The sequence below is a fragment of the Schistocerca gregaria genome, chromosome 2, assembly GCF_023897955.1.
Source record: "Schistocerca gregaria isolate iqSchGreg1 chromosome 2, iqSchGreg1.2, whole genome shotgun sequence".
In the NCBI taxonomy this organism is placed as follows: Eukaryota; Metazoa; Arthropoda; class Insecta; order Orthoptera; family Acrididae; genus Schistocerca; species Schistocerca gregaria.
In genome coordinates, this window is record NC_064921.1 from 87,500,904 (window position 1) to 87,516,374 (window position 15,471).

Here is a 15,471-nt window from a genome sequence, read left to right on the forward strand (position 1 = left end):
CGTCTACAACCGCTCGGCCACACCGGCCGGCTAGTACAGAGGAGTTATTTTAATTTTATAAGTATTTATTTCCAGTTGTTAAAGGAGCTAATAAAAAAGTTCAACAACTAGAGGTGTGAATTGTCTCCCGCACTGAAGAACCTGACCAAAGTGTAGGATGCTGTCATGCCTCCAATGGCTGGAATACTTTTCACTGCTTGAGGTTATCAAATGCTTCACCCCACCTCAGCTCTGCCAACTCAAGAAGAGGACCGGGGCCTTAAACTGACTCCCTTTGTAACAGAAGTGGGTCACCTATAGGTTAAGGAACTTCAGATTTTACAAGTCAAGCAATGCATTACAGCGGAATACTGTTCTCAGTTTAAACATGATGTGTCCTATTCTATAAGACATATTGACATCCACCTTGCAAGCTATACTGTGGATGTGTCGTAAGTGGCTCCACACGGTGCAGCCCAATCTATAAGTGCCAGCAGATCCTGAATGACAGCGATCTGTGCAGTATACCAGTAGCTCAGTTAATGGTGACCAGTTGTAACTTTCTGGTCGTGCATTAATTTGCCACCAAGCGACTACAGTATGGTTGCACAGCTTTACAGAGTGCTATCAATGACAGGCTAGCAGCAACAAGCCACATTAAGCAATACAATCCCTTTCCTATCAACGCTATAATGGTCCATAGCAAAACACAAATACAAATTAAGAATTTCTCAGCCATTGTTTATAGGTACGTATTTTACATAAAAGCTCTCTTACCAACTGCAAATGCACTGATCAGCCAAAACATTATAATCACTGCCCACCGCGATGTTGGATGCCGGCTGGCGGCGTATCGGGCACATGACGCAGTAACAATAGTGTGTAAACGGAGTAGACTCGGAAGGGGGATACTCTAGCGAAGATATGGGCTGCAAATGGGGAAATCCATTGAGATAAGCGACTTTGACAAAGAGTAGATTACTGTCACGCAGAGCCTGCGAACGGGCATCTCGAAGACGACAAAAGTGGTCGAATGTTCACGTGCTACTGTCATGAGCATCTACAGAAAGAGAAAGACAGAGAAACTACTACTAGGTGCTAAATGCTTGGACTCATCCGCAGCTCGTGGTCTTGCGGTAGAGTTCTCGCTTCCCGCGCACGGGGTCCCTGGTTCGTTTCCCGGCGGGATCAGGGATTTTCCCTGCCTCGAGATGACTGGGCTTTGTCTGTCCTTCATCATCATTGACTTGGAAGTCGCCGAAGTGGCGTCAACTAAAAAAGGACTTGCATTACGGCGCCCGAACTACCCTGCATGGGGTCTCCTGGCCAACAATGCCATACGACCATTGGGCTTTTTCAATGCTTGGACGTCCACGACCTTTCAGGGTGTCTGCGCACTGAGTCGCCAGTGATCGATAATGCGAGTTCCCCATTTAGTGACATAGAGCGAGTGAGGAACTGCGAGCTCGCTCTTCAGTTTGCGGACCTATGAAGGAGGGAAGCGCACGACCACAATCCAACTACCTGTCTTCCCTCACGCTCCTAACCTCAGCTCCCACCTTTCCACCCCGTTACACCCGAGAACGCTGTTTATCCATTAATATAGTTGGATATGGCACATACATTAAATATTTATTCTTAACTTACTTCATTTAACAATAAACATGGATTTTACACCATTAGAACATTATTTCTAGTAACATTTCCGACCCTTTGTACGAGGGAATTATTACTGTTAGAGAAAAATGTGTATGACCTGTTGTGTAGGAAATTTAATGGTTCAAATGGTTCAAATGGTTCAAATGGCTCTGAGCACTATGGGACTCAACTGCTGTGGTCATCAGTCCCCTAGAACTTAGAACTACTTAAACCTAACTAACCTAAGGACATCACACATATCCATGCCCCAGGCAGGATTCGAACCTGCGACCGTAGCAGTCGCACGGTTCCGGACTGCGCCCCTAGAACCGCGAGACCACCGCGGCCGGCAAATTTAATGTAATTTAATTTTGTATCGGCGTACAGTTCCACCGCAGATTTCGAGAAGATCAAGAAAAATTCCAAAAAGTGACCTCTACACGACAGGTGACGCTGCTATCGCCGGGATGCGTTTATATCGATAGTAGGTCGTGGGCATAATGTTCTGGCTGATGATTGTACATTTTTGGTATGAATTAACCAAAAGAATGTAATTGGAAATTGTGTAAGGAAACATCGTATGGAGTTTGTGCAACCTCCAAAGGCTTACAGACCCAATGTCACAGCATATTGTCACAGTGCTTTATCTGTTACACCTTACTTTTATATAGCGTTAGCTTGGTTTTATTGCATAGTACTGGTTCTGCCATAAGTTGAAAATTGTTGTATGATTCTGCTAATCTTCAACGGTACTTTCACATTGTACTGTGGCTCACAACCTTTGAATAGTATTGTCAAATTTGTAATAACTTTTAGGCGTTAAAGGAAATGTTGTATGCTGACTTTCTACTCCTTTATCTGTCAGCTGTGTTTTAAGTACATATTCAGCAGTGACATACCGATACTAATTATACATATATAGGGTGAGTCACCTAACGTTACCACTGGATATATTTCGTATATCACATCAAATACTGACGAATCGATTCCACAGACCGAACGCGAGGAGAGGAGCTAGTGTAATTGGTTAATACAAACCATAAAAAAATGCACGGAAGTATGTTTTTTAACACAAACCTATGTTTTTTTTAAATGGAACCCCGTTAGTTTTGTTAGCACATCTGAACATATAAACAAATACGTAATCAGTGCCGTTTGTTGCATTGTAAAATGTTAACTACATCTGGAGATATTGTAACCTAAAGTTGACTCTTGAGTACCACTTCTCTGCTGTTCGATCGTGTGTATCGGAGAGCACCGAATTACGTAGGAATCCAAAGGGAACGGTGATGGACCTTAGGTACAGAAGAGACTGGAACAACACATTACGTCCACATGCTAACACCTTTTTATTGGTCTTTTTCACTGACGCACATGTACATTACCATGAGGGTGAGGTACACGTACACACGTGGTTTCCGTTTTCAATTACGGAGTGGAATAGAGTGTGTCCAATAGATGTTCAATGTGGTGGCCATCATTTGCTGCACACAATTGCAATCTCTGGCGTAATGAATGTCGTACACGCCGCAGTACATCTGGTGTAATGTCGCCGCAGGCTGCCACAATACGTTGTTTCATATCCTTTGGGGTTGTAGGCACATCACGGTACACATTCTCCTTTAACATACCCCACAGAAAGAAGTCCAGAGGTGTAAGGTCAGGAAAACGGGCTGGCCAATTTATGCGTCCTCCACGTCCTATGAAACGCCCGTCGAACGTGTACCTCACACCTCATGGTAATGTACATGTGCGTCAGTGAAAAAGACCAATAAAAAGGTGTTAGCATGTGGACGTAATGTGTTGTTCGAGTCTCTTCTGTACCTAAGGTCTATCACCGTTCCCTTTGGATTCCTACGTAATTCGGGGCTCTCCGATACACACGATCGAACAGCAGAGGAGTGGTACTCGAGCGTCAACTTTAGGTTACAATATCTCCGGATGTAATTAACATTTTACAATGCAACAAACGGCACTGATTACGTATTTGTTATATGTTCAGATGTCCTAACAAAACTAACGGGGTTCCATTAAAAAAACGTAAGTTTTTGTTAAAAAACATACTTACTTGAATATTTTATGGTTTGTATTAACCAATTACACTAGCCCATCTCCTCACGTTCGGTCTGTGGAATCGATTCGTCAGTATTTGATGTGGTTTACGAAATATATCCATCGGTAATGTTAGGTGACTCACCCTATATATATATAATTTTGCATTTTATTGTACACTGATGTTTGTCCCCACAAGATTGTGACATAACTAAATACCTATATAATTTTGCATTTTATTGTACACTGATGTTTGTCCCCACAAGATTGTGACATAACTAAATACACATCGTGGCACTTTGCGTGTAACGTGTAACATCATAATTTTATTTTTGTGCTATGGTCTAGATTTCCAAGGTACTGGTCATATCGTTTTATCTATGCATTTCTGGATAGTAAATTACACATCACTTGTAATTAGTTTTATTAAGCAACCAGATTTAACTTATTATATTTATAGCGTTCAACACTGATGCCACGTTGCGTCGATAATTAGCAGTAAACTGCGTGGTGTGCTAGAGATAACAGAAAATTATTGTCATTGTATAATATAATACATTAATGAATTCTGTCAATGCTTCTGTGTTTTAAAAATATGACTTTCATAAAAGCCGTATAGTACTGCCACCTGTCGATCTAATGCTTTGAATTACACAGTTAATCAGTTTGCACTCAAACGTCATCATGTATTGGAGACCAGATACTTCGTATCCACGTTTGACAAATCCAGTTTAGGCTTTACATATGAATGTATTAGATACATTTTGGTTAGTTCTCGCTTTCTTTGTTTTTTACGATGTGCATTTCATGTAATATTATCAGTGCTTTTCACTTTGTGTTTGCTGCTTCCCATTTACAATGTACATTTTATGCAATTGTGTGGATATTTTTATTTTAACTTACTTTATTTTATTTTATTGATACTTTTCATGTATTTCTCTTGCAAAGCATTTGAGATTTGTAAGGCCTAAACTCGTAAGGCAGAATAAAGTTAGTAAATCGGTGGTGAGGATTAATATCAGTTTTTGGTACATTAAAAAGGCCGCTACATCTCATAAAGCATTTATGGATTTTGCTGCTATGTTCAGCAGTAACAATAAGAGTACAGACAGAAACATGGGCTCATTTCCTGAAGCACATACTCCCAGCTGAGACGAAATAAAACGGTCACAAAAAGGTGTGTTGTGTAAGAGGGAAAGAAGTGAAAGACTATGGCGGTATAAAAACTATGGTGTTGCTCTACTTATAGGCCATTTTGAGGTCTACCATACCGAACAATCATTCTACCTAACATGTTAAATAGTCATACTAGCTTAAATTTATTAAATCACTGTAACCAATAGGATATTTAAATACAATCTCATTGGGTTAATGGCTGTTGACGTTTCGTTTCAACATTATGCATTTAAAGAAACGGTAAACTACTGAAAATGGACGATGCTTTCTAAACTAGTTTAATTAACTAAAATCTTTAACAGAAGACTGACTGCTGTTATAATTGCATCTAGTAATTAAAAAAACTGAAAACAGGACACCCATATCATTCACACGAAAAAACATCAACAGTTACTAGCGCTCGTGGATTTCTCGTAACACCAGGAAGGTTTCTGCCTGCAATATTGACAGAATGATGACTACAAATAACTTACCATAGAGGAAATCACACTTCTGAAGGGACCGTTATTAAAAAAGGAAACATAAGACTGCATTAACATTCTACTGAAAAAAGGAGCCGCTCAGAACCACAGTCAGTCTCACCGGCCCGGCAAGGCAATGAGAACATCTTCATTTCTACTCTGCAAATCATTATCAAGTGCATGAAGTGAATGCATTTCATTTTACCATATATTTCAAGGATTCCCCACGTTCCATTCGAGAGCAAAGCATAAGAACAGTGACTGCTAATTTGCATTTCTGTCAGTGACTGTTAATCTGATTTTATCTTCACAGTCTCTGCGATAGCCAGGTGTTTGAGGCAGAATGGTAGGCGTAGACTGCTCTTTGATAACCTGTTGTTGCAACTGGATTTCGCGAAATATTGCCCGTTTTATTTCACGTGGTTGGTTGATGAGATTCCTTAGCATTTCCAATGTACTTTTGCTTTAGACGAAGAGGGCTGTCATCCCTCGGGCTGCTCCTTTCTGAATGTACCTGACATCCCCCGTTAGTCCCACCTAATTTATATCCCACATACATTGATAAGCCAACCCCCTCATCCCTGAGCTGCTCCTCTCTTCTCCAACCCCCGCCCTCTGCTGCACCTACACTGTTGTGTACCCCCTACCCTCCCTGTCTACACCCTTCATCTCCTTTCCCAAGGTGGCTTCCATCGACTCCCCCTCCCGGATGATGCCCTCTCTCCCTCCATTTAACCCTCCTATCAGTTCTGGTCCTCACCTCTCCCTCCCTTCCTCTGTCCTTTCCCTGGGCTCCTTCTTCCCCCCCTTCCATCTTGTTTTTTCCCCACCAACACTCTCTCTGCCTCCCTTTCTGCTCTCCCCACCACTGCCTTTCCCACTCCTTCTCACGTCCGCCCAGCCCCCTCTTTTTCTCTGTCGCCTCCCTCCATCGGCTCCCCCCTTTTTTCTTTTCCTCTCCTCCCCCCTTTCCCCCCTCATAGGTCTGCATCCTTCCCCCTCCCATCTGCCCCGTGTCACCTGTATAGTGCTGTTATAAGTGAGTGTTCAGTGTTGTGCGTCCCCTGTCAGTGTTGCGAACAGCCGCCACACTGTAGCTACTGGTGTTTTTTATCTGGTGCAAACAGAAACCAGACTGTCTCCGTATTTTTTAATTGTGCCTGTCTACTTCTTGTGTGTCATCATCCGCATCATCATCACCACAGTGTTTTTATATTTTAAATTCCACAACTTACCGCCATATACAGTTTTTTACAATGTCACTGTTTTATCGCCTATTTGTCTTGTATTCTCATTATGTTTATTAATCTTTCTGTAGGCTGTAGACTCCATAACATTTAATGGCATGGCAGGGAAATTTTTTAAAAATTGGCTTTTAGCAGACATATCATGCAACCCAAGAAGAAGAGTATTGAAGCGTTGTTCTGTGTTGGATGTATATGCTACTCTGAGATAGAATGTTAGCACAGGAGATGAAGGCGTGGTGAGCCACATCAAACCTATGACTCCCCTCCATCCCCCTCCCTCCCTCCCCTCCTGACAACAAATACAAGTTTCAGATTTATGGAGGAAAAAGAGGTAAAGAACAGTATAAATACATGGAAATCTTCTGACTATACGACGGCTTCCATCATGGCAGCATTGCATCATACAGTCCGTGGGATCGTACAACAGCTCTCACTGGAAATAGACAATTATAGGTGCAGGTTATAATACGTTTAAATGTCCGTGATGATTCTGTGACTTGTTCTATTTACTGATGCGAAGATGGCGGTGATACTAGAGGAAAAGTAGTGTTTCAACTTGCGTTTCATAGGTTCTCTCTCTACGTTACACAAGCAAGGCAACGGCTTGAGCACATATCATACATAAAATTACTCCCTGCCTCGCTATTGTAGTCAATCAACAAGCTTCCGCCTTGTATTTGCACCAGTAGACGTCTTGACCCTTGACGTACACCCCGTTACTCGATCACGAAGTGAAATAGGTGCCGACACAGATGTCAGATCAATGGGACATTGATGTTACTAAACTTTCTGTAACTTGGTATAAAATCAGAGTCATAAACAAAGCAACTCGTCAAGCATAGTCATTCGATAAGATGAGAAAAGTTAAGTATGAAGTGCGCTGCCCTGTGAAACTCCTCTCAGATGTCACATCCATAACATTTTGTGGCGAGCACTTTGTTGTTATCCCCAGTGGGAGAATGAGTGAAGAGCCACTCTGGAAAGTCAATTTAGTTGGTGCTCACGTTGCTGGCCCCATGTCTGTCACTATTTCATTTGTCTAGGTAATACAGTAAGTATTTGAAGCCATTCAGAATGGCTTCAAATACTTAATATGTTACCTAGACGAAAATAGTAAACTATTTTTCGACCGTGACTGTATCAAGAAACATGTAAAGGTTTTTTTTAAATTATCGCTACCAGTCACAAAATTTGTCAACTACTGTATTACTTATTTATTTAGCGACATGTTTCGAGGAAATAGCTTATCATCAGGCTAAATGGCATTACAAAAACAATTTTACAATAAGGTCATATTTATGTTACATAGTCTCTTCGTAAATGCTGTGGTCATCCTGTGGAAGAAGAGAAAACTTAGTAAGAGGCGATGTCACTTTCGAGGCTGGACCGATTTTTGCACGAAAATGTTTTGTTACGGTCACTCGCTTTGTTCTTCTTAACATATTAAGTGATTAACGTTCCACGATCACAGGTTAAGGTAAGCGCGAGATAAGCTATCAGTCTACTGACTGGTTTGATGCGGCCCGCCACGAATTCCTTTCCTGTGCTAACCTCTTCATCTCAGAGTAGCACTTGCAACCTACATCCTCAATTATTTGCTTAACGTATTCCAATCTCTGTCTTCCTCTACAGTTTTTGCCCTCTACAGCTCCCTCTAGTACCATGGAAGTCATTCCCTCATGTCTTAGCAGATGTCCTATCATCCTGTCCCTTCTCCATATCAATGTTTTCCACATATTCCTTTCCTCTCCGATTCTGCGTAGAACCTCCTCATTCCTTACCTTATCAGTCCACCTAATTTCCAACATTCGTCTATAGCACCACATCTCAAATGCTTCGATTCTCTTCTGTTCCGGTTTTCCCACAGTCCATATTTCACTACCATACAATGCTGTACTCCAGACGTACATTCCCAGAAATTTCTTCCTCAAATTAAGGCCGGTATTTGATATTAGTAGACTTCTCTTGGCCAGAAATGCCTTTTTTGCCATAGCGAGTCTGCTTTTGATGTCCTCCCTGCTCCGTCCGTCATTGGTTATTTTACTGCCTAGGTAGCAGTATTCCTTAACTTCATTGACCGTGACCATCAATCCTGATGTTAAGTTTCTCTCTGTTCTCTTTTCTACTACTTCTCATTACCTTCGTCTTTCTCCGATTTACTCTCAAACCATACTGTGTACTCATTAGACTGTTCATTCCGTTCAGCAGATCATTTAATTCTTCTTTACTTTCACTCAGGATAGCAATGTCATCAGCGAATCGTATCATTGATATCCTTTCACCTCGTATTTTAATTCCACTCCTGAACCTTTCTTTTATTTCCATCATTGCTTCCTCGATGTACAGATTGAAGAGTAGGGGCGAAAGGCTACAGCCTTGTCTTACTCCCTTCTTAATACGAGCATTTCATTCTTGATCGTCCACTCTTATTATTCCCTCTTGGTTGTTGTAAATATTGTATATGACCCGTCTCTCCCTATAGCTTACCCCTACCTTTTTCAGAATCTTGAACAGCTTGCACCATTTTATATTGTCGGACGCTTTTTCCAAGTCAACAAATCCTATGAACGTGTCTTGATTTTTCTTTAGTCTTGCTTCCATTATTAGCCGTAACGTCAGAATTGCCTCTCTCGTGCCTTTACTTTTCCTAAAGCCAAACTGATCGTCACCTAGCGCATTCTCAATTTTCTTTTCCATTCTTCTGTATATTATTCTTGTAAGCAGCTTCTATGCATGACCTGTTAAGCTGATTGTGCGATAATTCTCGCACTTGTCAGCTCTTGCCGTCTTCGGAATTGTGTGGATGATGCTTTTCCGAAAGTCAGATGATATGTCGCCAGACTCATATATTCTACACACCAACGTAAATAGTCGTTTTTTTGCCACTTCCCCTAATGATTTTAGAAATTCTGATGGAATGTTATCTATCCCTTCTGCCTTATTTGACCGTAAGTCCTCCAAAGCTCTTTTAAATTCCGTTTCTAATACTGGATCCCCTATCTCTTCTAAATAGACTCCTGTTTCTTCTTCTATCACATCAGACAAATCTTCACCCTCATAGAGGCTTTCAATGTATTCTTTCCACCTATCTGCTCTCTCCTCTGCATGTAACAGTGGAATTCCCGTTGTACTCTTAATGTTACCACCGTTGCTTTTAATGTCACCAAAGTTTGTTTTGACTTTCCTGTATGCTGAGTCTGTCCTTCCGACAATCATATCTTTTTCGATGTCTTCACATTTTTCCTGCAGCCATTTCGTCTTAGCTTCCCTGCACTTCCTATTTATTTCAGTCCTCAGCGACTTGTATTTCTGTATTCCTGATTTTCCCGGAACATGATTGTACTTCCTCCTTTCATCAATCAACTGAAGTATTTCTTCTGTTACCCATGGTTTCTTCGCAGCTACCTTCTTTGTACTTATGTTTTCCTTCCCAACTTCTGTGATGGCCCTTTTTAGAGACGTCCATTCCTCTTCAACTGTGTTTCCTACTGCGCTATTCCTTATTGCTGTATCTATAGCGTTAGAGAACCTCAAACGTATCTTGTCATTCCTTAGAACTTCCGTATCCCACTTCTTAGCGTATTGATTCTTCCTGACTAATGTCTTGAACTTCAGCCTACTCTTCATCACTACTATATTGTGACCTGAGTCTATATCTGCTCCTGGGTACGCCTTACAATCCAGTATCTGATTTCGGAATCTCTGTCTGACCATGATGTAATGTAATTGAAATCTTCCCGTATCTCCTGGCCTTTTCCACGTATACCTCCTCCTCTTGTGATTCTTGAACAGGGTATTTCCTATTACTAGCTGAAACTTGTTACAGAACTCAATTAGTCTTTCTCCTCTTTCATTCCTTGTCCCAAGCCCATATTCTCCTGTAACCTTTTCTTCTACTCCTTCCCCTACAACTGCATTCCAGTCGCCCATGACTATTAGATTTTCGTCCCCCTTTACATACTGCATTACCCTTTCAATATCCTCATACACTTTCTCTGTCTGTTCCTCTTCAGCTTGCGACGTCGGCATGTATACCTGAACTATCGTTGTCGGTGTTGATCTGCTGTCGATTCTGATTAGAACAACCCGGTCACTGAACTGTTCACAGTAACACAACCTCTGCCCTACATTCCTATTCATAACGAGTCCTACACCTGTTATACCATTTTCTGCTGCTGTTGATATTACCCGATACTCATCTGACCAGAAATCCTTGTCTTCCTTCCACTTCACTTCATGGAGCCCTACTATATCTAGATTGAGCCTTTGCATTTCCCTTTTCAGATTTTCTAGTTTCCCTACCACGTTCAAGCTTCTGACATTCCACGCCCCGACTCGTAGAACATTATCCTTTGATTATTCAATCTTTTTCTCATGGTAACCTCCCCCTCGGCAGTCCCCTCCCGGAGATCCGAATGGGGGACTATTCCGCAATCTTTTGCCAATGGAGAGATCATCATGACACTTCTTCAACTACAGGCCACATGTCCTGTGGATACACGTTACGTGTCTTTAATACAGTGGTTTCCATTGCCTTCTGCATCCTCGTGTCGTTGATCATTGCTGATTCTTCCGCCTTTAGGGGCAATTTCCCACCCCTAGGACGAGAAAGTGCCCTGAACCTCTATCCGCTCCTCCGCCCTCTTTGACAAGGCCGTTGGCAGAATGAGTCTGACTTCTTATGCCGGAAGTCTTCAGCCGCCAATGCCGATTATTTATCAAAATTTAGGCAGTGGCGGGGATCGAACCCCGGACCGAAGAAGTTTTGATTATGAATCAAAGACGCTACCCCCCTTTTTTTCTTAATCTCATTTTGTTCGCTTTTGTTCGTCGCAACTGCTCGGGGCGGACGACGTAAGACACCCTTTTAAGTTCGTTGTGGATCGATTAACTCAGTTTTTTTTTTTATTACAGAGGGCAGCTACGCCTCTGACCGAACACGCTGAGCTACCGTGCCGGCTACCCCTAGACCACGGGTACAAATCTGAAATACTGGTACATTCATAACCGGTGTAACCGCCAGAATGTTGAATATAAGCATACAAACGTCAATTGATTGTGGTTGACAGAAGCCGGTTGTGTGTCTGTGGGATGGAGTTCCACGCCTATTGCACTGGTCAGTCAATACTGGGACGATTAACGCTGTTTGTGAATGACGATGGAGTTGCCATCCGATGTCTCATACGTTCTCTACTGAAGACAGATCTGATGATCGAACAGGTATAACGGATCTTTTACATTGGGATAAATTTATTTTATTTTTTGTTAGATTCAAAAATGGTTCAAATGGCTCTGAGCACTATGGGACTTAACATCTATGGTCATCAATCCCCTAGAACTTAGAACTACTTGAACCTAACTAATCTATGGACATCACAGAACACCCTTTTGTTAGATGTTTGCGTTAAATAGCCGAATAAATTGTAATTAAGAATAATTTAATTAAGCAGAGTAGAAAAGATAAAGTCAAAGAGATGTTCATTGGGCGGACATTGTCGTAATGTAACGTCATTGCGTTGTTCGGTTGTTAAAACAAGTCGTTTGTGTTCCGTTCTGCTGTTCGGTCGTGCGCGTATCTGAAAGGAATTAATTCAGGGACTAGAATAAACTTTCACATAATAGTTACGATTCGATGTTCCGACAAAAGGGGTTAACGTCAGTGTTAATTTGAATTGTGGGCGACAAGATTAGTTTTGACAGATACGTGAAAACGGACGTAACGAAAGTTGTTCGCATATCATCCTTGAACGTAACTTTTTATTTAATTAATGATTGCGGGCTCGTTAAAAGCTTTTTATCTCATTATTAGGATCAATCCCTCTTTCGTCCTAGATAGTGATCATTCATTAACATTTATGTTATAAGAAAAAGGATTATTAATAAAAGTGATGTTAAATAACAATTACGTGTTATTCCGTTAGTGTGGAACCGACGTAATATCTCTGAAATGACATTGATATATAATTTGTGTTAAATACTGAACTGAGATAGGAAGTAAATTGAAATTAGTGAACATTTGATACTGAGACTATAGAAGCAGAAGCGCTTAAGGTTTCTCTTCTCTAAAATGGCAAAATAGATACGAACTTTAACTCAATAGTAGACATTATGTATTGCAAAGACATTAGCATTTCATACTTCTATTGACGACGCGCTGTTAAACAAAGAAACGTTGAGTCTCTGTACGAGTAATAAAATTAAATATAAAACCATAACTAATAACGGCGAACTCCCCTTTAACAAACTGTATTGCGTGTCGTCATCGGGCAATAACTGCTCAACCCTGGAGACTTGTGTGGTGAAATTAGAAGTCGGGCATATAAAACAAACTTAAAAATCCATTCAAGCTACAGTGGAGACGGCACAACACGACGTGGGCAGTTATAGATGGCGCGTATCCAACATGGGGCCCTAAAAGTTAAATAAAATTACTTAAAATTGACTATTGCAGTGTGAAGTGTGATTATTAGTATTAATTGACTGTGAACAATTAATGGTCCGGATTGAACTGTCTGTTTCATGTACATGATCACGAGCGTGGAAGACGACGATTAATGCCGCACTGCACAACTTCGGATCGATAACTACGAGAGACAGATCGACAGAGGTACGAACCCATGATACGCAAGAGAGCAAACAGAGGAGGTAAGAGACATTATTAACATAGTGTGAAATCCGGATTTGCCTGAAATCACTGGTTGAAGTAAATATTGGACAGTACCCATTATGTTTTAAAATAACTGATATTAGTGGTGGATAAATGAGGCAAGTTTGGAACTTTGTATTTTCTATTGCATTGTATTATTTTTTTGGTGTTATAGACGATATGTTAATAGATTTGGTTAGGAGATTCCAAGTGTGATTATTACGCCTAAGAAAGTGTATATGTTAAGGTCTGCCGGCCGGTGTGGCTACGGTCGCAGGTTCGAATCCTGCCTCGGGCATGGATGTTTGTGATGTCCTTATGTTAGTTACGTTTAAGTAGTTCTAAGTTCTAGGGGACTGATGACCTCCGATGTTGTCCCATAGTGCTCAGAGCCATTTGAACCATTTTTGTTAAGGTTAGAACAGGGGCAAATATTGATACTGCAATCATGGAAGGAATAACTACTGAGAATGATAATCGGGTTGAGAATTTAGATAATAATGCAGTTGATTATTTGTTAGAAGTAAATGGGACAATGATGACCGAACCTAAACCAGTAGATAAGCACGAAGCATCAGGCAGTGATGTGGTAGAGACCGTAGGAAGAACGGAGGAATCTATTGAACCGAGTGGCAAATTTAATAGGTCACGCGGTAACATAAGCCTAGAGATGTTATTTGACTTTCTGGTACAGTCGAAAGATTCAGATGAGAAATTCAAAGAAGATATCCTTGAAGCTAATAGACAACGGTATCTTAGAGAACAGGAAGCTAATAGACAACGGGATCTTAGAGAACAGGAAGCTAATAAACAGCGTGAGCTCAGAGGACATAAATTCAAGGAGGATATTCTTGAAGCTAATAAAAATATCCTTACGAAAGCTATTCGTGACTTAGAGGGTAGAATTAAGCAAAGAGATGATTTTTTTGTTTCAAAATTAGAACTGTTAACTATAGGACTAAAAGCATCTGAGGAGAGAAGCGATATTTTACAGGACTCTGTAACCACTTTTGAGAGTGAAGTCAAGGAAATGCGTGTTGATCAGTCGAAGGTATGTATAGCCGAGCGAGTAGAAAATCTACAGATAAAGTGACAATAGTATATTTCGTCAATCAATTAAAACTGAAAATGAGTTTTCTGCTTAGTTAGATAATACAGCTGGGGAAGTTAAAGTGCAAATGCACGAAGTTATCGAGTCTGCGTGTCAACAGGCAAAACAAAACTCAGCGCAAGGCGACAGTGGTGACGACTTAGAACAACTGAAGGCTGAATTTACAGCTATTAAAGATAAAGTAATCGCTGAATTACCTCGATGGCAGGAACAGGTTGACAGACGAATTTCACTTATAGACGATGGGTCAGCACAACCTAGAACGTATAATAGGTACTCTGAACACACCTCTATTAAAGATTCTCCAGTAAAAAAGAGAAATAGAGACGAGTGTTATAATCATAGTTATAATAATATTGATGAGTCATACAGAAATGATCGTGAGTTTGATCGCAGGGGATATGTTACATCTACGAAAGTAGAACCCAATATCTTTAAAGCGAGACAGTTCCAAACATTTACTAATGATAAGAATTCAGTTCATGCTATATTATAAAAAGCTTTCATAACGCACTCCCCAGATCGTGGGAATAACATGATAAAATACAATTTATTATTTCCAAAACCAGTGGTGAGGTATCACTTTGGGCATCGGAAGTAGCTGAAGACTGTCATTCATGTAAACAGTTTGAAAGGTTATTTGTGTCTAAGTATTGGTCACAGAGCCGTCAAAATAGCCTGCGTAATCAAATATATAGTCCCGAATATTATACTGTACAGAAAGGAACTCTCCGTAAATACTTCGAGAAGTATATCAATAAAACTCGATATTTAGACAATCCCATAAGTCAGAAGGAAGTTATTCGAATAGTAAATGGTAAACTCCCCATTCATTTTAGAGAGAAATTAATAAACGTAGACGATGATGATATCGAACAATTTTTGTCCGTAATCGACTCGTTAGATGTGTTTCAGTAAGATGCGAAGAGCATGCGATATAAATCATATGGACTGAACGGTTGTAGTTGTCAACATAATTGTTGTGAAGGGAGGAATACTCCGAGGAAGTCTAACGGAAATGGTAATGGGCAATATTATAACCGTAATCAGTGCGATTATAATAATGACCATAACAATGGCAACTCTTATGGCTATAGACCTTATAAATCCAATAACCAACGGGAGAATAACGATCGTAGTAATAGGATTATCGATAAATGA